We start from the raw sequence: 25,472 nt of genomic DNA, 5'->3' as shown, positions 1-25,472 counted from the left end.
GCTTCCAGAAGCTTCAGCAGCTCCGCTTTCACCAATGTGGAATAATTCGGGTTCATTCGCCTTTGTTGTTGCCGTACTGGCTTGGCATCAGGCTCCAAGTCAATATGATGTTGACATATTGTGGGATCAATCCCCTTTAGGTCTTTGTAAGACCATGCAAACACGTCCAAATTTTCTTTCAACAAGTTGTACAAAGTTAACAACTCCTCTTCTGGGAGACTGCTACCCATCTTCAAGTGACGTTCAGTGCCTTCTAAATCCACAAAGGTTAACTGCCTTTCACCTTCTACTTCACGGATGAAGGTCCCGCGGACTGCTTCTGGATACAATTCCGACTCCTTCAAGGGAGTGGTATCCTCTTCTGATGTCCCACTAGAACCAACTTCGTCTTTTGGTGGAGACTTAGGTTGCTCCTTAAGACGTTGGAATGGGATAAGCGCTGTTTCGGGTTTGGTTTCAAAATTAATTACCTCGTGGCTTGAAGATTCATCTTCTGATGATAACACATCCAGAAACGTCACATAACAGGGACCCTCTGATGCTTGTTGGGTTAGTTGGACTGGTGCTTGTTGGCATGGTGCATCATCATCATCTTTCTTTGGCAAGGATGGGTTAGGACGGCAGGAGCCACTACTAAAAGACGGCTTGTTCTTCTTTATCCATTTCTTATAATGGTTTTGCATATGAGAAGATACATTTACCAAACCAAATGGTACCATCACCATACTGTCCCATAGCATGAGCTCGTCGGCTTCTGATGCTTCTGGAACTTCTTCCTCAAATGTATCCTCTTCAGGTGGGATAGACTCTTCTGGCTCACTTTCATCATTCTCTTTGTCCATATCATATTCATCCTCTACTGTCTCTGTCTCTGCGTCTGCTTCTGTTCCTGTTGCTGCTTCTGCTTCTGTCTCTGCTTCTGCTTCTGTTTCTGTAGGAGCTCTGTAACAGAAGAACAGATTCTCTGTTTCCTCTCCTGCCTCTGTCTCGGCTTCTGCTTCTGCTTCTGCTGTGGCCATGTAACAGGGAGAGTAGTACATCCATGCCTCTATCTCACTATCAGAAGTGATTTCAGAAGTCATTCCTGGTTCAGGCAGGAAGTATTCACCCATTGATAATGGCTTTGCATCTTTTGGAAGTCGGCTTACTGTATCCACTGTTAAGGAATGTGCCACTGTTTTCTTAGGAAGGATCTGTTTGACAGCATCTTCGTCTGCTGATGTTCCATCTGTAGCCTCGTTAGGGGAATCAGAAGATAATTCCAAGGAGGTGGATCCATGTCCTTTTTGAGAACCATACAGTTTCAGCACCACTTTGTTGGGTCCTCTAACCAAGGTCAAGGTTCCTTTGAACCAATCCGTCCTTGCTCTGGCTTCAAAAAGCCATGGTCTGCCCAGTAACAGAGGATAGGATGTACCATAAGAGTTTGGCTTCACCACCAAATAGGTCAGCCAATAATCTTTTCCAGCCACTGTAGTCTTCACATATGGGAGAATGCCCAAAGGCTTGATTCTACTCTGATCCGCCAGTCTGATGAGCCATTGGGTTGGTTGCACACCTTGTAAGCCTAGATCCTTCATTGTCACATCCGTCATAATGTTCACTGATGAACCACCATCAATCAGTGCATTTGCAATGAAGCAGCCTTCTATCCACACGCCAGTCTCTGGGGTACCCGGATCTAAAAAAGCATTAGCCACATCCACTTCCTTTACAGGCTCTGGAGCCTTGTTGGACTTTGTTGCTGTTGAGGGAGCAATCCTTAAACCACGTCTTCTTGTCAGTATACTTTTGAACCTTTTCCGGCAACTGGGAGACAACATCAATAATTGTCGGAATGTAAGGTTTGGTCTAAAGGTATCTAGATCTCTGACCAGATCGTATTCCTTAATAGGATCCACTGGCTTCTCTAATCGGTTAGGGAATGGGGCAACACCTATTTTCTTTTCCCCTCTTTCTTCCATCAGAGGAATTACAGGAACTTCTTCTGCCACTTGTGGCACTTCCTCCTCTTCTATATCCTGGACCTCTGGTCCTGTCTCTGTAACTGTCTCTGTAACTCTCTGTGGCACTGTAGGGCTCTGTACGGCACTGTTAGGCTCTGTTCTGTTCTGTTCTTCTGGTGGAAGATTGAACTTCACTGTTTTGGCAGGAGGGTTATTTTCTTTCTGGATAGGTGGGTCCTTCTGCTTTGCACGCGTGATGGCAGCAACTGCCAATTCTACCAAATTGGAGGTAGGCTCTTGGGCCTTGGACGGACTATCAGTAACACTGTTTTTCACTGGGGCTGGGCTTGGACAGTCTTTTGCAGTGTGGCCTTCTCCTTTACATCGACTGCATAAGGGTTTATAATCCACTGACCTTCTGGGATTTGGACAATTTGGTGAAATGTGTCCCTTTTCTCCGCATCTGTAACATTCCACTTCTGATCTCTGACCACCGCCAGACTGTCTTCCCCTGTAACTTTGAGAAGGAAATCTTCTAGGTCCGAAATTAGGACCAAACTCTCTAGGCTTGGGTCCAATATCTTGTGTTGTCATTTTGGATTCTAGCAAGTTGAATCGTGCGTCTTCTTCCTTCCTTCTCCTATCATGCATCTCCTTCAGAGAGCAAATGTCCTCTGTATGGTTCTTCCGCAAACAGTAGGAACAGAAAGCTCCAAGAATGGTTGGTTTCCGTGTACATTCAGTGGCTAAATGGCCTGCTTGATGACACTTACCACACCAAGTATTTGACCGCATCACATCTCTTCCTGCTCCTGCAACGTTGGATATGCTTGCGGTGTTCACTTTCAGCGTCTGTAGTTGCTCTGTAATCACATCCATCAACTCCTTTTTGATGTTTGCAACTGAGTTGGATAAATAATCCTTCAAGCTTTCTCCTCCGGACGTACTGGCAGGAGGGTTTTGAGGAGTTTCTGCAATCACTGCATAAACTGGTTGGGTTGGTACAGAGGGGTCTCTGTTCTGGTTCTGATTCAGAGCTCCTGTTTGAACTGTTGGCTGTTGACTCCAGTTGGTAGGGTTCCACTGTTGCTGCTGATTTTGCATTGAGGAAATTGGTTGAGACTATGGTTGTTGTGGTGGAACCACCATTTGAGGCATGGATTGTGGCCACTGTGGATTTGGTGCACTGTACTGTGATACCGGGGGCATCTGTTGGTAGGAATAGGGAACAGTCCCTGGGACTGCATTTGGTGGGTACATCATTCCTGGCACCAGAGGAGGTAGGACTCCTCTTCCTGTATTCATTGCTAATCGAGCTTCCACTTCATCGTACAGTCTTGCACCTTCTGTTGCAGCTTGCAGTGTGGCTGGTCTTTGTAGCTCCACAAACTTACGGACTTCTGGTTGTAATCCTCTGAGAAACACTCCCTTCTGAATGCCATCATCCAGATTATGGTTAGTCCATCTCTTCAGGATGGATTCCATTCGTGAGACATAGGCTTCCACTCTTTCTCCAGAGGACTGACTTAGGTTCATAAATTCCTCTCTCATCCGCTCTTCAAAACCTTCACGCCTGAATTTAGTGAGGAAGGCCAACTTCAGGTCGTCCCATGTGCCAAAAGTTCCTGCTGCTTGTCTCTCATACCACTGAAACGCCGCGCCCTTGAAAGTGGCGGGAAATATCGCTAACCAATGCTCAGGGGTTCTGGCATTGTTAGCCACACACGCTACCATAAACTCTGCTACATGAAGATCGGGGTCTTCATTGTACTCTCCCTTAAAAACTGGCAATGGGACTACATTTGCTGGTCTGTCATCAATATTTCCAGGACGGATCTGGCTTGGAAGTGGACCTCCAGCAGGAGGAGGAAGGGCTTGATGTGCCATTGGGACTTCTGTAAAGAGTTCCGCAAGGGCGTCAAAGGCGGCTTCTGCTGCGAGCTCGCTCTCGGCTCTGATTCTTGCTTTCTCTCTTCTTACATACCTCTGGACTCGTTCTAACGCTTGCCTTTTTATTGCGTCATTCATCAGGGGGTTGACTCCACTATGTTGTTAGTGCTCCACAGAGGGTTAACAGAAGGCTTCAGTCTCTGGAGGACTCTCTTGCCAACATTTCTTCTACTTCTTTCCTTTCAACGTCCCTGAATTCTGCTTTCATGCCACTGCACAGAGGAAGGTATTCGGTTCTGAAGGTGTCAAAATGCATACGTCTGAGCATTGTGGTGGTGCCATCATTATAGTAATGCCAGCTTCTGATGGTTTCAATAGTGTATGTTGTAAAAAACACTCTGTCTACCAACTTCCAGTGGGTTGCTAATTGAACAAACAGAAGATTATCAGTACACCAAGCATCCCATGTATCTTGCTGTTGAGCATCCACGAACAAATTCCAACTCTTTTCCTTCTTGTCCCTGTGAACCTCTACAGACCAAGACTCCTGAAGCTTCTTCACAATCTCCCACTTGATGTTGTCTGGAAACTTCTCAATGAATGCCAAATCTTCCATGGATGTTCATTCTCTCTGTTTCTTCTCTTCAGTTTGTTCCCAAACAATTTGCCACCAAGATGCAAGTTTCTGCTGCTTCAATAGGAAGAGGAAACTGTCCACCACATAGAGCATGCATCATGATGGTGATATGTTTCCGCCATTGTGGGATGAACTTCTTGTGAAAAGTGGCTTTGATTATGAGGAATTCCAACTCTTCAGTGGAAGAAGGAACTTTACAAACATCCATTGAATTCGTCTATTCTTGACAATGCCATTTCCTTCATTTTCAGCCTCTTTTGGTGCTTGTTGATGGCAAGTTTCCCCGGCTGCGCACCAAAAACATGGAGCCCCAAGAGGAACACCAAGGAAAAGGGAATTCTCTTGCAAGAAAATCTATCTTGTAACATCAACAAGCTTATTTATCATGTTTCATATTATCACAATGAAGAAAAGAACACCAGGCACAACAAATCTTCATGCAGCATCATGTAAATCTCCCACGGTTTTTAATAGAATCAACCATATTCTTCAACATCTTCATAAAATCCATCAATATCACAAAGAAAGCAAAAGAATACACCATCTTTGAATGGAAATACATCACATAGTATTCATCTTCAATATCTTCATAGTCTTCTCTCTCAATCTCTCATATACAATCACTCTGTTTCAATAGAATTGACTATCTCTGACTCTCTCTCACACACTCCATCAATCATACATCATATCCTCACTACAATCTCTCTAAATTACTCTCAATAATCACTCTTAGGTCGTGGATACCCCTCCCAAGAGGTATGTCTGATATGAAAGGTCACCAGAGCCACTACAGTGTCTCTTCACAGCTCACTACTGTCACTTCACTCTAGTCTTCTCTTGAGTCTTCAACAGCTACTTCTTCCACTTCTTTCAGCTCTTTTGCACTTGTATTCACCTCTTTCCAAGGCTAGAAAACTTTCCCAAAATCACACATACATTCCACAGAACACTTACAGAACAGTCTACAGAACAGTACCAGAACAGAGACAGTACAGAACAGAACAGAAACAGAACAGAACAGAAACAGAACAGAACAGAAGCTCTACAGAAGACCTACAGAACGTTACAGAAGGTCATCAAAACCTCATAACTCATTCTCAAATCATTCCAAACTCTCACAAACCATTCAATAAGCTTTCACAATATCTCATTCTGCATCAATCAATACTCCATCCCTCCTTACAGAAGACAATCAGATAAAAAACAGACCAAAACAGAACAAAACAGAAGGTATACAGAACCATTCAGAACCTATCAGAACATCACAGAACCACCAACAAACATCATAATCTTCCAAAACACAATTAATATCATCCAAAACACTCTCAAACCACTTCCAAATCAATCAATCATCCCTTAAAATCAACCATTCAGCTCTCAAAAACAACAAAAATCAGCCAAAAAACAAGTCATTTCAACACTCAACAGGCTTCTAAGAAAATGCTAGAAGACATGGATGATCAAGTCAAAACTATTAGACAAGACATCCAAGCTACCAAAGACCGCTATAAAGCTTATGGTGATCTAAGACGACAAGAGCATATCTTCCAAGAGGGAGACATAGTTTTCATCCGTATATGCCCAAAGAAGAGTTCTCAGTCATTGGAAAAGTTCAAAAAGTTGAGTCCAAGGTACACTGGACCATACAAGGTTCTCAATGCCTAGGAGCTAATGCCTACTACAAACTCCAACTTCTTGATCATGTGAAAGTCCACAATGAATTTCACATTAGTCTTCTGAAAGCTTATGTGGCAAATCAAGATCATATTCTTGATGACCAACAAATTTTAGTGCCTAATCAAGGAGCCTTTGATTCAATAAACCCATTTAAGGAAAGGAAGGAAGGAACACAGTTGATGGAGAAAATGACACAGTAGGAATTGGCGAAACCCCCATTATAGCAAACTTGATAGAGGTAACATCTCGTTGGTTTGGAAAAAATTAAATTTTTATGAGCTTATCGCTATATTTGACTTTAAATGATTATAAATGCATTCTAAAGAAAATGCATATGAATTGTCGCTTAGAAAAATAACCTAAGAAATATAATAATTAGCTATTCAGTGAAAAGACTCTTTCACTTGGAAAGGGATTACTTGTCATTAATAAAATATATTAATTATGGTTTATTTTGTGATATTTATTATTATTTCATTAATAACGCATGTGATCATAATATCAGAAAAAAGGTAGATGGTATTAGGAAAGTAAATGTTTTATAATTTTCCCCTGAAAGTGACTATCTCTAGTTCATTTTTCTAATGATAAATAGATACATATGATTTCTATAATAATTTATACAAAATAATTTAGATAATATCATCAAATAATCAAGCATTAAATTTAAAAAATTTATATAGAAAAATATATACTAGACACACATAAACTAGCTGCATAGTAATATAATTTGATGTCCAAAAGATGGAAGAAAAATTTCATTTATGCTTTTTGCATTGCTTAGAATAAAGTTTTCAAAAAAAACAATTAGCATTACACTTATGACATAGCTAAAAGAAAATTGATCTTTCTAGATAAGGTTGAAAGTTTGAAAATTTGTCAGACATAGCTTATTAAACCATAGAATATGAGTAAAATAAAATAAAATAAAAATTCTTACTAAAAATACGGTGCAATGTTAATATTAATGATTATATTGGTGAGAGAGTCAATATATGAGTTGACCCACATATATATGAGTGAGAAAACCTAACCTAAAATATAGACAATGTTAAAGCAAAACAACTATGAAATACTCGACAACCTTAAAACTATTAGTATCAAGAAATTAAATAAATATCGAAAGTATGTATGACTTGTTGGACATTGATAATAATTTGTCAATACAAAATCTAAAGTCTAAATAGAATTGGAAAAGCATTTGAAATCCCGCTAAGCACGGGATAGTAGGGCAAGGTAGTGCATGAATTGCTTGCCATAGGTATAAATGCCATACTATCTTTTAGGGTAGAAATACCAAATTTTTCATAAGGATAAAATAGGCTTCAGATTCATGAAATAACTTGCAAATCCCAAAAAAGAGTTGCAAGTAGGAAGTGAAACCCTTAGAATAAGGTTGGACATTAAAAGAGAAACCCTAGATTTAGGTGGGGTTGCTTCATATGCTAAAAACACTTGCTACTATTTCTTTTTTATTTATACATGCATTGATGGTTGCATAGGAAAGATTGATTATGCTTGCAACACAGATCTCATTGTAAATATATAATCATGATAATAAGAGGAAAGATCATGCTATGTCTCCCCCACGGCTAGTCTTGGAATCCTGCTCCAAGGGGGATTGTTTTATACCACCGTGAGGAGCTTTGGACCGGCCCCAAGGAGGGCGAGAGGTCACTCGGTGAGGGATCCGTTAGGTAGGAGGAGGTAGGAGTGCCAGGGGGGCTATAGCCATAAATCTCTTGATCGCTCCTAAGAACTGTTTGACCCTCATACGAATCAAGATGGGATCCTAGAGTCCCCAGTACTAGTGAAGGGACAAAATTCTTACAGAAATTCTTTTCTTCTGCTACATAGACAGAAAAGATTTTATGAAGAACTGAGGTTTATCTTTTGCATAGGCTGAAGGGAAAAATCATTGTAAATAATTTTATGAAATAATAAATAAATAATTTTTACCAAAAGATTTTTTTCTCTATCTTTGTGTTCTGCCCTAAAAATTAGGTGAAGGAACCTATGATAATGGGTTAATTAACGAAGTTGCTTTCATATGTGATAACTTAATGTGATAGGTAATTAGAAAACTAAAGAAAACCATTTGTGGAAAGTGGGTGGGCAAGATCCTTGAGGCATCCATCCTACGGATGGGTGGTCCCGGTAAGCTGGTAGCTTCTCCGAAGAGATTGAATGAAATGTTAATTAGGAAAAATGAGGTAGAGCCGAGCATTGACTTACATAGGGTCAGGTCTTAAAACCTTGATTAGAAATTATCTTAGGGGAAAAGTGCGATGACTGTGGTAAAACTCCACTAGGGTTCCCTGAATCCTAACCAATTACTAGGAAAAATCCTTGCACTCCACAAACCAAGGGTAACTATGATCACTCTAGTTGGACGAGAAGCCCTTGTGGGACACCTCCAATGGAGCTAGCTAATGTATCAAGACCTTAGTTGGTCAAATTAGGATTGGAGCTTGTAGGTTGATCCTCGTGGGGAGAGTCTGTACCTTCCGTTACGAGGTGGGCTCTGGGAAACCTAGACAATAGACCCAGTGCATTCTCGCAAGTGTTGGGCGAAGCCATCTAGGATAGTTCCCCTATGGACCACTAAAACATGCTGCCCGGTATGCACATGCCATGATAGGATGGAACTCACCAGTTGAGTCTTTCTCAATGCATCGTTATTTACCTAAATTGGAAAACATAGATTTAATTGCTGAGGATAAGAGAAAGAGGGATGAAGATACTAAAGGGACTTCAAAAAGAGTGACATGTAGAAATCCTAAGCGAGTCTAGAACTTTAGTTTAATCCACTCCTAAGTATGTAATAGAGGATGTATCTCAAGAAAAGAAATTAGATGGCAAGAAAAAAGGGTAAACAGCTAGCTTACAAGCTGCAATCGCACATTGAGACTGCAATAGATGTAAAGAAAGTGCTTAAAGAACATGTTCTCAATAAGAGGGTGGAATTTACTCTTCGGGAGATGCAAAACATGAAATACATGTTGGGAAGTGTGTAGCAAAAGAAAATATTCAAAGGAACTAAAGCTCACATAGTCTTTTTTGAAAAATCTTAAAAACACAAATCAACATTGTTTTGTGAGGAAGGCTTTATATACAGGGTAATTGCATGCATGAGTGGTAGATTCATGAAGATATTGATTTCATAGACAAGGGACGGGTTTTGTGGTCATGATCACTAGCAAGTTATCTATCATGGAAGGCTTTCATATGTTTTGGGGGTCTATCATTGCGAAGTGAGAAGTATGTGTTTCTAAGACTTTGAGCCCTATTACATGAAGATATGGTATCTACAAGATGTTTGCATGCATGTTCTACAGGCTAGCTACATGTTTGTATCCAAGAAAAGGAGCTGGTCATGTTTTTTTTGGAGCCCATGTTAGATATAATTGGTGTGATTATAGTTAGTGGCTTTTGGACTACTGAGCTTATGACTGAGATGCATGTGTAGACAACCAAAGTAGTAGAAATAAGGATTGTGATTCTGGGAGGTAGCTGGCATTTTTTGAGGGTGCTAGATTCTAGGGCTATAGTCAATATGTGAGATAAAAGGATATGTCTCAATAATAGTAGAAAAATGTGGTGATTATGGAAGCTGGGATGGTCATCTACACTTCCTATTTCTTTGGGGTGAAGGTTTATATGCTAGGAAGGCAAGTTGACAAGTTGTGAGGAAAAACGGTCGTCATTTGAGGGGGTTTTTTTGTTGTAGTGTCAGGAGGACAAGAGGGAGGATATTTCCTACAATAACAAGAGGTATCCAAGTTTTGTGTGCAAAAGTGTCCAACCTAATTACTGACCTATTTAATAGGTCTCTATTGGAGTAGTCATAATAGCTCATGATATGGTTATGGTCGTGTTAATATTTAGGGTGTCAATTTTATAAAACTTAAGTACTTATTATATTGTGTATATGTATCACATGTATACATATTAAAAAATTAGCCTTTGCATATATACCTGCTCGCATTGTTGAGGTAGTACTAATGTGTCATTCTTGTTTTGGTGAAATTTTGTAGAGTCAATGATTACAAAACCACTTGGATGACGTCTGATTGTGCAATGCTCACCATTTGTTACCACTTCTTTAAACCACTTCACATCCAGTACATATATAAAGAATCGTCTGAAGTCAAGCTTCAAAATATCTTGGATCAAGCCACAATAACCTTCCATGGTACCATTGGCATCCTCGAAGTGAGCAAGGACACCACAATCTTGGGTATTTCTCTTTTCATCTATACGTTGAGTTCGAAGATGTTTACCCTCACACCAAAGTGCATTGAATAATGTGCACTAATAGTAAAAGATAAAAGATCAAACATGTCAATTATTTATATAAAATAAAACTTATAGAAACAAATTAATTGATAGTATGTCTCACCTTTGATAAGCAACCTCGTGCGTATTCCCACTCTTCTTGAGATATATTAATTTCCTCCTCTTTTTCCATTCTCTCCATTTCCTCATGTAACCAATCTATATCAATATGATGTGGGAGCGCATTTAGATGATCTGGAAATGAGACATTACGTCCATATCTATGAGCACACAAAAACTATTTAACTTATGAAGTTCTTCTTTTGTTAGCACTTTACTAATTCCTTTTCCTTGAGGTACTATAGAGGTCATCCTCAAGTCTTCATCATCTTTCCATAGTCGTGGTTGAGAGGGATCCACTTCAGCAAGATATTCAAAGATATAAACAAGGGATGATTGCACTAACCAACCCTCAGCCATGCTTCCCTCAGGCCGTGCTTTTTGCCTCACAAAATCTTTCAAGGTTTTCATGAAGCGCTCAAGAAAAAACATCCACCTTACATGAACTGCCCCACAAAGTGCAATCCCATCAATCAAATGTATGAGTAAATGCAATTGAGTAGTCAAAATGGATCGAGGAAAAATTTCCTCCACCAAACAAACCACCTCAACAGATAATACTCGAGCATCTTGCAATGTGTTTGGATCAATTTCCTTCGAGCTCACGTATCTGTCAAGATGTATTTGAGAATTGTTTATTTTTGTGTAGAAATTCAAAGATATATAATGAAAAAATACAATGTATACACACCTCACAAGCTCTCCCATCTTGTAAGTGATATCACGTACATCTTTGGATACACAATGGGATATGCTAGTAGGAAGTACGAACTGAATGTAAACAATATTCATAGATCAAATGATTAGTTGAGGAAAAAGTCATCATACCCCAAAGTTTACACATAGTTACTCCACTAATTACTATATTCATGGTTAGAGATACCCTTACTTGAATCATTTTGTGCCAATCGTGGGACTTCAAACCAGATAGTTGCTCCACACCTCTTTTCTTTTTCTTTATGAAGGCTCCCTTGAAACATCTCATACATCCTGTGGGTGTTCGAAAGCTATATATTTGTTCCTTCACTATTTTTTCCTCGTTCTTTGACAACATCCAAAGTGCATGGGGTAGCTCAATCTTTCCTCTGGTCCAATGCGTGGCCAGGCTCGTCTCATGTGACCAATGTTACGTAAATCCTCCCTTACATTAACTGAATCACGAGCCCCTATCAAGTGATCCCATAATGTAGATACAACATTTTTGAATATGTGCATGGGGGTCCAACAGGTGATTGATCTTGAGTTCAGTCCAGTACGGAAGATGAAAAAATATAGAGAACCTAACAAACAAACAATATATTATGTAAACAATTCATCATGCTAAATACTTTAAAGTCAATCGAGAGAAATGCACTTCTTACCGACTCATGCCGCAAGTGGAGGGTGGCTGTCGGCATTAATCCATCTCTCCTTCCAATCTCAAATGGTTAGAGATTGTGGAGTCATTCCATTAGTAGGGAGAACATATTTGGGATGGTCAATAGGAAGAAATCGATGATGATTGTTGTAGATAACCTTCTTTAAACGTGCTGGCCTAGAGAAAACTAGAGAGGGACCGCAAATAGGACATGCATGATATCCTGACGTGGTTAAACCTGAAAAAGCCAGTGAATTAATAAAATCTAATTGATTCGAGTCTTGAATTTCAAATATAGAGTTATATACATGTACCTGAACACTCTCCGTATCCTGGAAAGTCATGCATGGTCCACAACAACATGGCCTTCAATGTGAAATCTCTAGAGGATGCAGATGCACTTATATCTTGCACCTCAATACCTTCCCATAACATTTCTAACTCTTCAATCAAAGGCTCTAAGTAAATGTCCATGTTTTTTACCTTGTGCTTTCCAGGAATCAGAAGGGACAACATCACATGTCCCTTTTTAATTGCCATGGATGGAGGAATATTATAGTTCACCAATACCACTGGCCATACACTGTATGATGTGCTTTTGATGCCAAATGGATTGATTCCATCCATACCTAAACCAAATCTTAAATTTCTTGGCTCTTCTTTGAAAATGGGCCACAAATTATCTATATGTTGCCATGCCGGTGTGTCTGCAGGGATCCTCCATTTTCCATCACTTGAACAATGACTACCATGCCATGACATGAGCTTTCCAATAGACTTACACTTGAACATAAGTTTTATACATGGAACAATCGGAAAATGTCGCAAAACCTTACGAGGCACATCCATTGACTTCATCTCCGCTTCGTATTTTGATTCGCCATAAACAGGACACTCTCGTGCGAACTCATGAATCCCACGAAATAAGACACAATCATTGACACATGCATGGATCTTGACATAATCGAGGCCTCCCAGAGATGTCAAGTAATGTCTTGCTTGCTCTCTCTTAGTTGGTAATTTGTTTCCTTTTGGAAGCATTTGTGATAATAACCTACATATATTTTTAAAAGTGAGTTAAAAAACCACCAACATATATTTTTGTCCGATTTCAAAATAGAATTAACAATTAATATTATGATTCATAAGCCAAACTGAATTGATACCTACTTCAATAACGCATCCAAACTGACATTACTCCATCCATAAATTGTTTGCAAGTTAAGTATCTCGAGGGACACACGAAGAACAGAGTACGTACAACCTTCATACAACGGAGTAGATGATGCTACATATAGTGGATCATCTGGCTTCGTAGAGTGACCTTCTCCCTGAACTGGTTGCAAAAATAGATGGTGTACCATGTTGTCCAAAATCTCATCCTCTACGACTTGATGGGGCATTTCATGAGGGCTACTATCATGGTCATCAGTCTCTACTCTTCTTGAAGACTCTGCCTCCTCGGGTCGACGTTTTGCAGCCTCTCGACACCTGGGAGGGAGCATCTGAGGATGTGGCACTGCATCCTGCTCAACCACAAAAGGGAGTTTCATGTACATTGATATATAATTCCCGTAACATAGACATGCAACACATATCAGTGCGTGGGGTGGCTAGGAGTCGAGTTTCAGATAGGCATTTGAGCTCAATTGGGTGCTTTGCCCATCCCATGTTTCTTGAAGAGCAACTCTCAGGCTAAGAATGAAGAACTCTACGGGCAGAATTGGTTCAGTCCCATAGGTCAACTTAAAGGGAGTCTATCCTACAACCATTTTATAGGTTGTATGGTAAGGCTTCCATCAATTTTTTATCCTAGTCGCTACACGAAGTAGAGACTACTTTGGTTAGGATGTTCACTAAGATTTTATTAGTAGACTGAGCCTAGCCGTTTGCCTGAGGATAGTAAGGTGAAGACTTTGGATGGATGATTAGAAAGGCCGACATGAGGTGAGCAATTGCTTCATTAATGAATTGTGTGCCTTGGTCACTAACCAATTTGATGGGGTAGTCAAATCGTGAGAGTGGTCCTATCATCATTCTTTTGAGTTACTCATGCTTCAGTCCACTTCGTGAAATAATTCATGGTAACAATATTGTATTTGGCTTGCGAGTTTTATGTCGCAGGACTAATTGGCCCAATGAAGTTAATTTTCCATTTCTTAAAAGGTTGTATTGCAATGATAGGGGTTAGCTCCATATGATCCTTGCAAATGGGACTTTGGTCCATTGTCTCTCATTGCAATGCCTTACAAATCATGCTGCATCGCGGAAAAGGGTAGGCCATGATAGTTGAGATTGCAACACCTTATAGGCTATTGTATCTCCATAGAAGTGTCCTCCTATAATACCACCATTGCCTCTACCAGTACACCATGCATTTCCTCATCCTTGCACACACATTTACGTAGCAACCCGTCTTGCCCCAGTCTATAAATCTGGCATGCTATCAATAAATAGTGTTGGATTTGAAGGATGAGTTACCTAATTCAGGCCTTCTCAATAGGTTGTTCAGGGCGTTAGTGGGCTCAAGGGCTTGGACTATATCGTCTGCCCAATATGGTATCAAGTCAACCCTAAATAAATATCTTGCGTTGTGGACAACTGAAACAGATGTGCATCTCGCAAATTTTCTAGGACCAAGTCTAGCGGCTTCTCCCATGGTTATGCAAGACACATGGTTAGCCATGTAGTGCTTCTTTCCCTTGTGTACTACCAAGGAGAAGTCAAATTCCAAAAACAGAAGTAACCATCAAGCAATGCGTCCTGTAGCGCACATTATTGAGTAATTCATTTCTATATCCATGAGTTGTCTGCTAGAAAAGCTCACTCAATAGTCTAGGTTGTGTTCACCAAGTTGGCACAACACGACTCCCACAATAAATTTTAAAGCATTGATGTGAACATGGAAGGTGATCGTCGAGTTTGGGGCTCGTAGAATTTGTGTAGTGGGGTTAGAGCATTTTTCAATTCCTCATATGCATGTTGGCATTCCTTGGTCCACTCGAATATAATCAAAAACTTGTATAGAGGTCTAGCAATCAATGCATAGTTCATCACAAAGCCACGATAGTATCTCATGTGGCCTAGGAAGCATTGAACTCCCTTGTAATCAGATGGGGGTGGAAGATCAAAAGTAACCCCAACTTTCAAGAAGTCTGTGGCAATCCCATTCTTTGACACCACGTGCCCTAGGATGCATCCATGCTTTACCTAGAGCTAGCACTTCAAGGGGTTCAACGAGAGACGATATAATCAACATCGTTCAAAGACCACTCGGAGCTTATCTAAGTGTTCCTTCCATGTAGAGCGGATACAAAAATCATCTACAAAAACCTCTAACTCCTTGCTAAGCATGTCTTTGAAGATGGCACACATGAGCCTCTGGAAGGTAGCTAGTGCATTAGTCAATCCAAAAGGCATGAAGATGTAGGTAAAGACACCCCACTCAGTGGCAAATGCAGTGTTATGCCTATCGTTGAGATGAAATTGCACCTGATTGTATCCCAATAAGCAATCCAAGAAATTGTAGGCTTCTTTACCAACCACTCTTTTAAGCATGTGCTCACTGTATTGCAATGGATAATTGTCTCTCCTCATAGTAGCGTTTACCTTCTTATAGTTGACGTACACTCTGATATTTTTGTTCTTTTTCAGTATGATCACTATGGGGAAGATCGAGTTTGTGTGCTCAATCTCATAAATGAATCCTTCTCTTAACAGCTTATCAATCTCTTCTTTCACTGCATGAGCATGCTTGGGATTCATCAGATACAGCTGCTTGACCAGTGTTGCATTAGTTGTCATGGGTATGTTGTGAGTCATCACACTTGGATCTACCTCTTTTAGCTCATCGAGGGATCAAGCAAGTATGTCTATATAGTCTCGCAAGAGAACAATGAGACTTGCTTCCTCTTTCTTAGTCGAGTCATCGACTATAAATACAGGCTACAGTCTCTCCCCTTACTTGGCTAAATTGACCTCCTTGACCTTGGCAAGTCTCTCTATTGGTTTGTTGGCTTGCCCTTGGCATTTGGCTCCCAACGAGATCACTATCCTATCACCTTTTTTGAACTTCATGAATCACATTGGTAGTTCTTGCAGCTTCCTTTGCTCACATCAGCTGCCTGGTGGTTCCTTGGGCTCCTTCAACCTTTCCTCCTTCAGCCTTCCGATGCCTTAGGTGAATGAGTAGGTCCCCTTTGCTCATCAGCTCGTGGTTCCTTGGGCTCCTTCAACCTTTCCTCCTTCAGCCTTCCGATGCCTTAGGTGAATGAGTAGGTACCCTTTGGTGCATCTCGGGCTGCCCTCCTATGCCTCTACCTCTACCTTTATCTAATGCCATCACCGGTATTGGTCTGTAATACATAAGGATCGGATTACCCTCTTCATCATATGAGACATAAGGGTTCATGTAAGGTTCTTCATCGTTCGGCTCCTCCACATAGTGGATTGAAGCATCACTCGGTGGATGGGTTATTAGGGTCGAGGTGGTATGGGTATTCCAGTGGGATTTATCTCCATCCTAGGAATGGCTAGTTTAGCATTGTTGGGTGCCAGGAGACTCAATGGGGCTCCCCTTTTGAAGAATTTTGATAGCCTATTCACTAGGTAAGGTTGATTGTAAGGTTGCGAATATGGAAGTCTCCTTGGTAGTCAACAATGCCATGCATTATAGCCAAACCTACTACAATTTATGCAAGGTCAGAACCTGGGGTCTTAACAATTCATTGGCAGGTGGTTTCCACCATAATACACACATTGAATGTGAGGGTTTTTTAATCCTCTCATCATCTCTTGTAATTTGGCTAGCTCCATCTTCATCTCTGCTAACTCCTGACTTGGATTAGTGCCCTTTCCCTTGTCCTGAGTACTTGGGCCTAATCTTTCACTTGATGTTGAAGTTCTCTCAAAGTTCCTAGGGTTAGTCTCTTCTCAGCTTGATCTCATGGAGCATCTCTCCTTGAGCTGGTCATCCACTCTAATGGCCTCTTCAAAAACCTTGATTAGCATGTCTCACTAGCTTGAGTTTTCTACGAGGGCCTTGTAGAGTTCTTCACCCCCTATCCCATTGGTAAAGATTGTAGACATTGCTCTCTCTATGGGTCATTCAATCATTGGGATTCTCTTAAAGAGACTCCTCACATGGGTCACATAATCCCTTATGTCTTCCTTATCTCTTTGTTTCATGTTCATGAGTCATACGATCAGGTTATCTAAGTACCCAGCCTCTAAGAATCTCTTAATGAAGAGATTCTTAAGGTTATTGAAGTAATTGCGGTCTGTGGCATCTAGGCTGGTGTACCAAGTCCTTTCCTTATCACCCAAGCATAGACCAAATACTTGTGATTGATGAGAGAGATTGATGAGGTCATTGGCTTCACACACCTACTCAAATTTCTCTACAAAGCTATAGGGATCATTGTCGAATTGATACTTTTCTAGATGCTTTGTGGCTACAGGGATTTTGGATTTGCTCTTGGAGCCTTAGCTAACTCCTAATCTTGCAAGCAATGACGTAGCCATTGTAGTGGTACTTTGTTGGGCGGAATTGTTGTCTAGCAGCCAATCGCTTAATGAGAAGCTCACTTAGTGTAATATCTCCTTCCAGCGCTCTGTCCCTCTTAGCATCATGGCCTATACTATTCATGTTTGCTAGCACTAGCACTCACTAAATCTCATGCACTTCCATGCTTTGCCACAAGCTCCTGGCTTGCTATTCCTGATTATAGGTCACTAGCCTCTGCAACGCTTCCCATGCTAGTCTCCTCTCGTAGATCTATTATGGCATCCTCAGACATCCTACCATGGTGGTCTATCTGGGCTTGTAGATCGTAATCAGCGACTAGCCAGTAGATCTCTGTCGGGAGACCACCTAGGTCGAGCTCTTTGTCTCAGTTAGTGCTTGTCTCTACCATGTCAGTAGTCTCTCCCCACTAAGTTGTCGATGAGATTGATTAGATCAGGTAGATCCACTCCTCCAATGGTGTCTATCCTTCTTGGCTTCTCTGTTGCGTCTTTCACTTGGTCCTACACTTGGGATTTGAATCTCCCAACTATTCTCCAAGTCTTCTCCTACTTACTAGTGGGTTCATTTTATGGTTATGTTGGAGTGTGTTCCTTGTTAAATATAGAAAATTCTCAATTTTCAGTCACTCAGTGTGTGTACTCTCTTCTGTGCACTGTGCTCAATCAAGCTTTTGGATTTTCTTAGGTGTACTTCAAGTGCTTAAAAATAGTATGTGTGTGAGGGTAAAGTGGCTATGCGGCTCTCGCATTCTCATTTATGGATTTGGCCTAATAGGTTGTAAGTTCAATCTCCGACCATTTTCACTGATCCTAGGGCCTATACTGCATCATTCAGCTCGATTGAGATCCATTGGGGATCTATGACTTAGTCTCTTATTGCTTAGCATCTTGGACCACTAGTTGGTCTGCAAGAGTCGCTTCTAAGTTTGTGTTTCGTTGATTTACCTATTTCTCATACCAAAAAGTGCTCTAAGCATCTGTATGGCCTTTGAGGATTTGCATGGTAGTGGCATGGGCCAGTCAAGGTCTTCAAGTCAAAATTTTGAAAAAATCCAAATTCAACCCAACAGGTCCGAATTGCAGAGGCCAAATGGCCAATTTGGCCCATCTGAATGGACGAGGGCCAAATGAGAATGGGCTGAATGTCAAACTAGAACCATCCAAATGTGGTTGTTCGAGGGTTGAGAGTCAAGTGGGCCAAATGCCAAGTTGGTTTGAATGGTCAATTCGGTACCAAATGTCAACTTCTCCGAGTGGGGTTGGGTTGAGTGGTGGGCATCCGAATGAGAGTGGGCTGAATGGCCAGAACACATGAGGGCCAAGGGACGATTATGGGGTTTTGACCTAGAATCATCATCACTCAGACGGGTCAAACACTGCACATTTTTGGCCGATGCAACAATAAATCGATTGAATCGCAAGATTTATGTCATGCCTTATAGCATGCACCTCCAGATCAAAGCTACACACAGACGAGAAGAGTTGTGTATGTGCAATGCATTAAATACACCTAGCTGAAGTGATCAATCCAATGTGAGCAATAGGTCTCTCTCTCTCTCTCTCTCTCTCTCTCTCTCTCTGCAACAGTTGCAAATGAGCTCTTCCTTGGCCTCTTGGGTTATAAACCCTTCCCTGGCTAAGGCTCCATCTCTCTAATCACTCTCTTAACAACATAAATCCTTTCGAGTAATCTTTTTTCCTTTTTTTCCTAACATGTTCCATGTTTGGGCCTTTTACCAGAAGGAACCCTAAACCTTTCCACTTTGATTTCTCGATCCTACTTACTCTAAATGCAACAAAAATTAAAATGAATCACTGAAAATATTTCTCCTACTTTCCTAATCATCAGAAACACAAAATACTTGCTTTGAAGATTAAACTCCCAAATCTCCTACCTACAAAGAGCACCAGTTTGGGGATGAACCCTACTTTGATGCTTGATTTTAAGCGCGCAAGTGCTCAAGCTTGAATCTTTTGGCCACAAAAATGGAACTAGAATGTAGAGGGACCTCACGCTTAACCACCAAGACCCATGTACTGCTTATTCTTTCAAGTGTTTCAAGCGAGCACCTATGGCTATCTCTCACCTAGCCAACACGCTCCGATCCTACCAGGGTGAACTGAGCGTACCTTAATGCCCGAATGAGTTTCCTCCTCCCTCAAGCACAATGGTAGATCCACAATTTGTGATACAAGCTCAAGCATCCTCAAGCCTCCACCTCCAAGCTCCATTCTCCATAGCCATGCGTGAGACAAGAGAAGAAGAAGAAGAAGAAGAAGAAGAGAGGGGAAGATGGAGAGCTTCACCTCCAAGATCCCTCACCCTCACACACTCCCTCACACTCCCTCTCTCAAGAACACACAAGCAAGCAAACAGAAGAGAGAAAGAGAGGAAGATTAGTCCACTTTTTCCACAGACCCAAGAATGAGCTTCTCTATTCCCTTTTTTACTTGACCAGCCATTGTGGCAAGGTCTTCTTTTCTATTTGCCTTATTTCTTTACCTATGCCCATCTACCTTTTATAATTTGCACAAGAGGGAGCCTCGTGCTCTTTTACAATATTTTTAGGGGCACCTTGCATTTAAAAATGCACTTTTTCCTTCGGCTTGATTTTTTAGGCCGCACTTGCGCTTTTAGCTATTCTCCATCTTTCTTCTTCAGTGACTTTCTTTTCTTCTGTCTCAAACTGGGGTTAATAGGCACCACTATAAGAGATAGGGTCTTCACAAATATTTAGAGCATTCTCAATAATGTCAGCATCATAAACACGATAAGTACCATACTCATTATCAATTAGAAGATCAACATAAAGATCAACGCCAATGTCATCATCAGCAATAATAGGTGCATCTTGTAAATTCTGATTTCGAGAGTCAATATTATCTTGTGAAGGAGGTTCATAATCATATAGAAAAGGAAAATGAGTAATGACTTTGTATCATCAACATCCTCTAGTGACCACATCTTCCCAGCATCCTCTTGAGACCATGTGCTAACCATAAGTTGCTCATTGAAAATAGCATGATGACTTATGATTGCCTTCTTCGAAGATGGATCATAGAACTTGTATCCCTTAGAAAAATTTGAATATTCAATGAAAATAACTTTCGAGCTGGGAGAATCAAGTTTTTGGTGAGCCTCTTTGGGTACATGAATATAAGTAATACATCCAAAAGCTCAAAAATATGAAATATAAGAAGTTTCACCTACCCAAGTTGTAATCGATATTTTACCAAAATGAGTAATCATAGGAAGATGATTTTGCACAAATACTACTATTAAGACCGCTTCATCCCAGAAACATCGACATAAGCCAAAATTAATGAGCATACATCGCATGGCATTGGTTCGTGCAATCAGCCAAACGGGCAATGTCGAGCTCAAGACTCTAGATGGCGAGGGAATAGGCTTCTTCAATGGTAGTCGTGTCAAGAAGTACTACCCTCCCATGCATCCTTTGCATGAGCCACCAATGTTGGAACCGCTTGTCAAAGTACAAGTAGCCACAATCACTGAGGATCAGGAAGTCGTATTCCTTCTTGTTAATTGGCAATTGGAATGTGATAGACTTAGGTCACCCACAAAGGGTTCCTGCCATCATGTAGACCACAAATATCAGAGTGAGTAAGATTAAGAAAATATCTAGAATGAGTTGTGGTGGAAAAGGGTTTGCAAAATTGCTTTCCAAGTACACAATATTCATTAATACCCATATGAGGATGAGCTTTGAATTCTATACCTTGAACAAGGTCACACAGATAAAGATCGACAAGCCTAGAAAAATGAGAGTGAACAAAGGGATGATGCCATATTTTGTTGTTAAGATCATTAGGAATTGTAACAACATTTTCAACATCTTCATTAAAAGATAAATAAAAAATATTACCATTTTGGGGAGTAACAACTATGGTTTGCCATCTTTCTCAATGCGATACTTGGTATGATCAAAACCAACAAAGAGACCAAGATCCACAAGTCTTGCAACTGAAAGAATATTCTTTTGTAGATCTGGGACATGTAAAACTCCAAACAAAATTCTTGTTGAAAAAAGAGTACTGAGATATAAATCACCTATACCTTTGACTTAACATGCTGTGTCATTAGCAAGATAAACCAATTTCTTGACATGAATAGAATGATAATTATGTAACCAGTGGGACTGACATGTCATGTTTCCCATAGCCGTAGAATCAATAAGAAAAATAGATCCATCACAAACATGGAGTATCCTTTCAAGAGAGATAGAATAACTCATACAATTTGCTTCTTTAGCAGTGTTATCATGTGTAGCATCATATACTCTATTACATCAAAATCAAAACACCACTTGAAACACATATGGGTTGGATGATCACTCTTTTTACAAAAGTCACAAGGAGAATAATTTTTGGATAAATATGGTTGTTTATTTGTAATACCATGTTCTTCATCATATTGTTTTGCCCAGCAATCATCTATAGTGTGACCATTTCTATTACAATAAGAACAATGTTTGTTAGGAAACTTGAGATGAGAGAAGTTACCACCATGACGACTTCTATGTGTATAACTATTTCTTGATTTGTGTGTCATTGTTCATGTTATTGTGAATATTCAATCAAAGATATACAAGCTTGGTCAAAATTGATCCCATCTTTGTTAGATAATATGGTAATTATATTATCATAAGCAGGATCCTTTACAATATCAAGAAGCTATGTTACCAACTGCTTTCGTGGAATAGCATCACCAGTAGTAGTAGCAGCAAGCTAATTGATAATGTTCTTGAATGATTTGATATGTGTTGTCAAAGAAGTTTCGATGTTGTATTGTAACTTAATAACCTGACTACGAAGATAAAGGATTTATGTAATAGATTTTTTCTCAAAATTTTCTTTCAAATACTCCCATATAGCTTGTGAGATTGAAAGATTACATGCATCAAGCATAAGAGATTATTGAAGAGCAAAAATAATATACCAATGAGTTGCTTTGTTGCATCTGATGCACTCATTATAAATAGTTCAGCATTCTTCAAAGATAAGCCCTTCAGTTACAAGAGTATTATCATGAGCCTGATCGATTGGTTGAGGCAGACATTCTTAATTACCAAGAACAATATCATGCAAGTCATCGTCTTCAAGAATTAGCAACGTCTTTACTTTCCACCCAAGGAATCCTTGTCTTTGAAAGTCAAGAACAAAATGTTATCTAGAAGGGAATTCATTGATGATTATAGAATTCAACATAGCAAGCTAAGAAAATATATATAATATGAAATCAAAAAATATGCACATCTTATATGAAATGATGAGATGAAGGTGAAGCACAAAAAATCATATGTAGAAGCTATGCTATAAGGAAATACATTTAGTTCAAAAAGCATACTCCAAAAGAAAGAGACCCACGATAGATAAAACATGGGCAAGAATAATGCAATCCAAAATAGACAAAATGTGTGAGAAAATAAATCGGTCCAACATAGGTGAGAAATATGAACAATGCTCAAAACATTATTCCTTTACTTTTTGGCCAAGAATAGATGATCTAGCTAATTTTAGTAGAAATGCAGAAGTGCAAGAGTGAGTAATCATGTGACAAAACCTATATTGTAAAAGTCTGTACAAAAAGCTATTGTCATGTTTATTTTCCTGTTTCAAGTTGAGTTTACCTAAATTGACATAACTTTTGACACATAACTCCAAATTGAGCACGAATGTGATAGGAAGAAAGCTTGTGAGTCCTTAAGAGTTTTCCAAATAGAAACTTTTAGGGTGTTTAAGCAAGGCATATCTACCATTCAACATATTTGCAATCTAAATGATAATCGATGATAATCTAGTGAACTTCTTTTGTGCTTAAAATTAATAACATAAGATGCTCAAAACAAACACAATACATCAAATTTAAGCATGAAAAGAATATCAATCAAGAATTGAAGAGATGCTACATAAATGTACTTCTTGATTGTCTTCTTCAAGAGAGCAATTGTAGTCAATTGTGATAGCTTTGATAACATGTTGAGATGTTGAGAGGGAAGATATGTAGAGACACGAGAGGGACAAGAGAGACACACCATGTAGCTCCCCAATACTATCTCATATTGATCACAATCTACATATATATATGTGAGACCTAGTCTAGATAGGGTGAGCTATATATAGCTCCAATACTGACCTATCAAAAACTTGCCCTACTTTGATTGGGCACTCAAAACAATTATGGAAAATTTGCAATCACTACAAAGGTCGTTCTTTTGAAGAAATTTAAATTTTCGTCTTACACGACCACTTCAAATTGTCGGATCCGTGTCTTCCACTTATGTTGGTCTTTAAATTCTGCTTTAACTTTTCATCATTTGGCACTCATCAGTATTTCCTGTATATTTAAATCCCACTCTCAATCTCTTCTCTCTCTCTCTCTCTCTCTCTTTCTCTCTCTCATCTCTACACATCTTCTCTCTACATCTCAACATTGATTGAAAAAGTGTCAAAATAGCCAAGCCTATGAGATCCAAAAGGAGTAGGCCATAATTCATAGCAGCTAGCTCAAAAGAGTTGAAAGTTGGAATTGATGGATTTCTCATTCCTGTCGAGAGAGCTTGTTTTTTACAAATTCTCACAAAGCATGGAAAATATTTTGCATTTTAGCCTGATAAGATTGGCCACATTGACCCATGTGTGGTTGCTACAATGGGTATCTTCACAATGCTACATGTTCCATGGAACATAAAGCCTATTTCGATGCCTTGGTTATATTTACCTAAGTTGTTCGAAATCTTGAATGAGAAGACTAGGATGCAGATATTGGAGCCATCTTTAGCTCCATATTCAAACTTCTCGCTTACTATTCCAAAGAAGAATGGGGCACTATGGTTTATAAAGGATATATAGCCAATCAACAAGGTCACGATCATGAATGTGGGTTCAAGTCCTATCATTGATGAGTTTGCAAAAGTTTTTGCTAGCAAGGCTATTTACTTTATGGGTGATTTGTATTTTGGATATGATAATCTTCATCACTTGTAAAACTTTGATTGTGGATCGATGATAGGTCCTTGCGTCGACTTTTTTTACCAATCTATAGGCGTCATCAACATCGGCCACTCTCAACCTTTCCATTGAAGTGTCTAGCTTCTATCTTTTGACACAGTGTGACTGATCTTCATGCAAGAATTGTCTATGCCAAAGATATATGTTCTTGTTGAGATGCTTAGTATACATAGATTTCAACCAATCACCACATAGAGGACAAGCTTTATAACTCTTGTTTGAACACCCCACATCCATAGTAAAACATTTAGCACGAGCATGAAATATTAAATTGAAATGAAAATACTCCCGTATGTGCTACTTAAATCACAATCGAATACCTAAACAAAATCCATAGCTAGGAAAGTCATGTATAGTCCATGCTAGAATTCCACAAACTTGAAACCTTTTTTTGTTGTCTTGTTTTCACACATCAAGCGTGTTTATGCCTCTCCATAACTCTAGGAGATCATCAATAAGAGGATCCAAATAAACGTTAAGGTCTTTGACTTGATGTTTTCCTGGGATTACGAGGAACAAAATTAGGTGTTTTTTCTTAAAACAAATAAATGGTGGCAAGTTGTAGTTCACAAGAACTATTGGCCAACTGGACCATTTACTTCAACGCATGGAGAAAGGATCACACCATCCAATCCAACACCCATCTTAATGTGCCTCGGGTCTTGTTCAAATTCTGGCCACTTTGAATTGATATGCTTGAAGGCAAGACAATCCGAGGGAATTTGCATAATCCCATCTATACTTACTTTCTTTGCTCCCCAATCCATTAGTCTTGCTAACTCTAGGGTCCGAAATATATGTTGTATACAGAGAGCCAATGAAAAATGTCGAAGTACCTTACGAGTGATCTTTCCGCTTGCATCTTCGTAACGTGATGTTTCACATTTTGGGCATCTCTCCTCATTCTCATATTCACCTCTGTATAAAATACAATCGTTGGGACATGCATGAATCATGTTGTAGTCCAATCCAAGCTTGGTGATCATCTTCTTCGCCTCGTCTCTTGACG

Source organism: Lygodium microphyllum, chromosome 10, assembly GCF_053477565.2.
Source record: "Lygodium microphyllum isolate KBCC chromosome 10, Lygodium_microphyllum_v1.1.10, whole genome shotgun sequence".
NCBI classification, from domain to species: domain Eukaryota; kingdom Viridiplantae; phylum Streptophyta; class Polypodiopsida; order Schizaeales; family Lygodiaceae; genus Lygodium; species Lygodium microphyllum.
Note: the sequence above shows the minus strand (reverse complement) of the source record.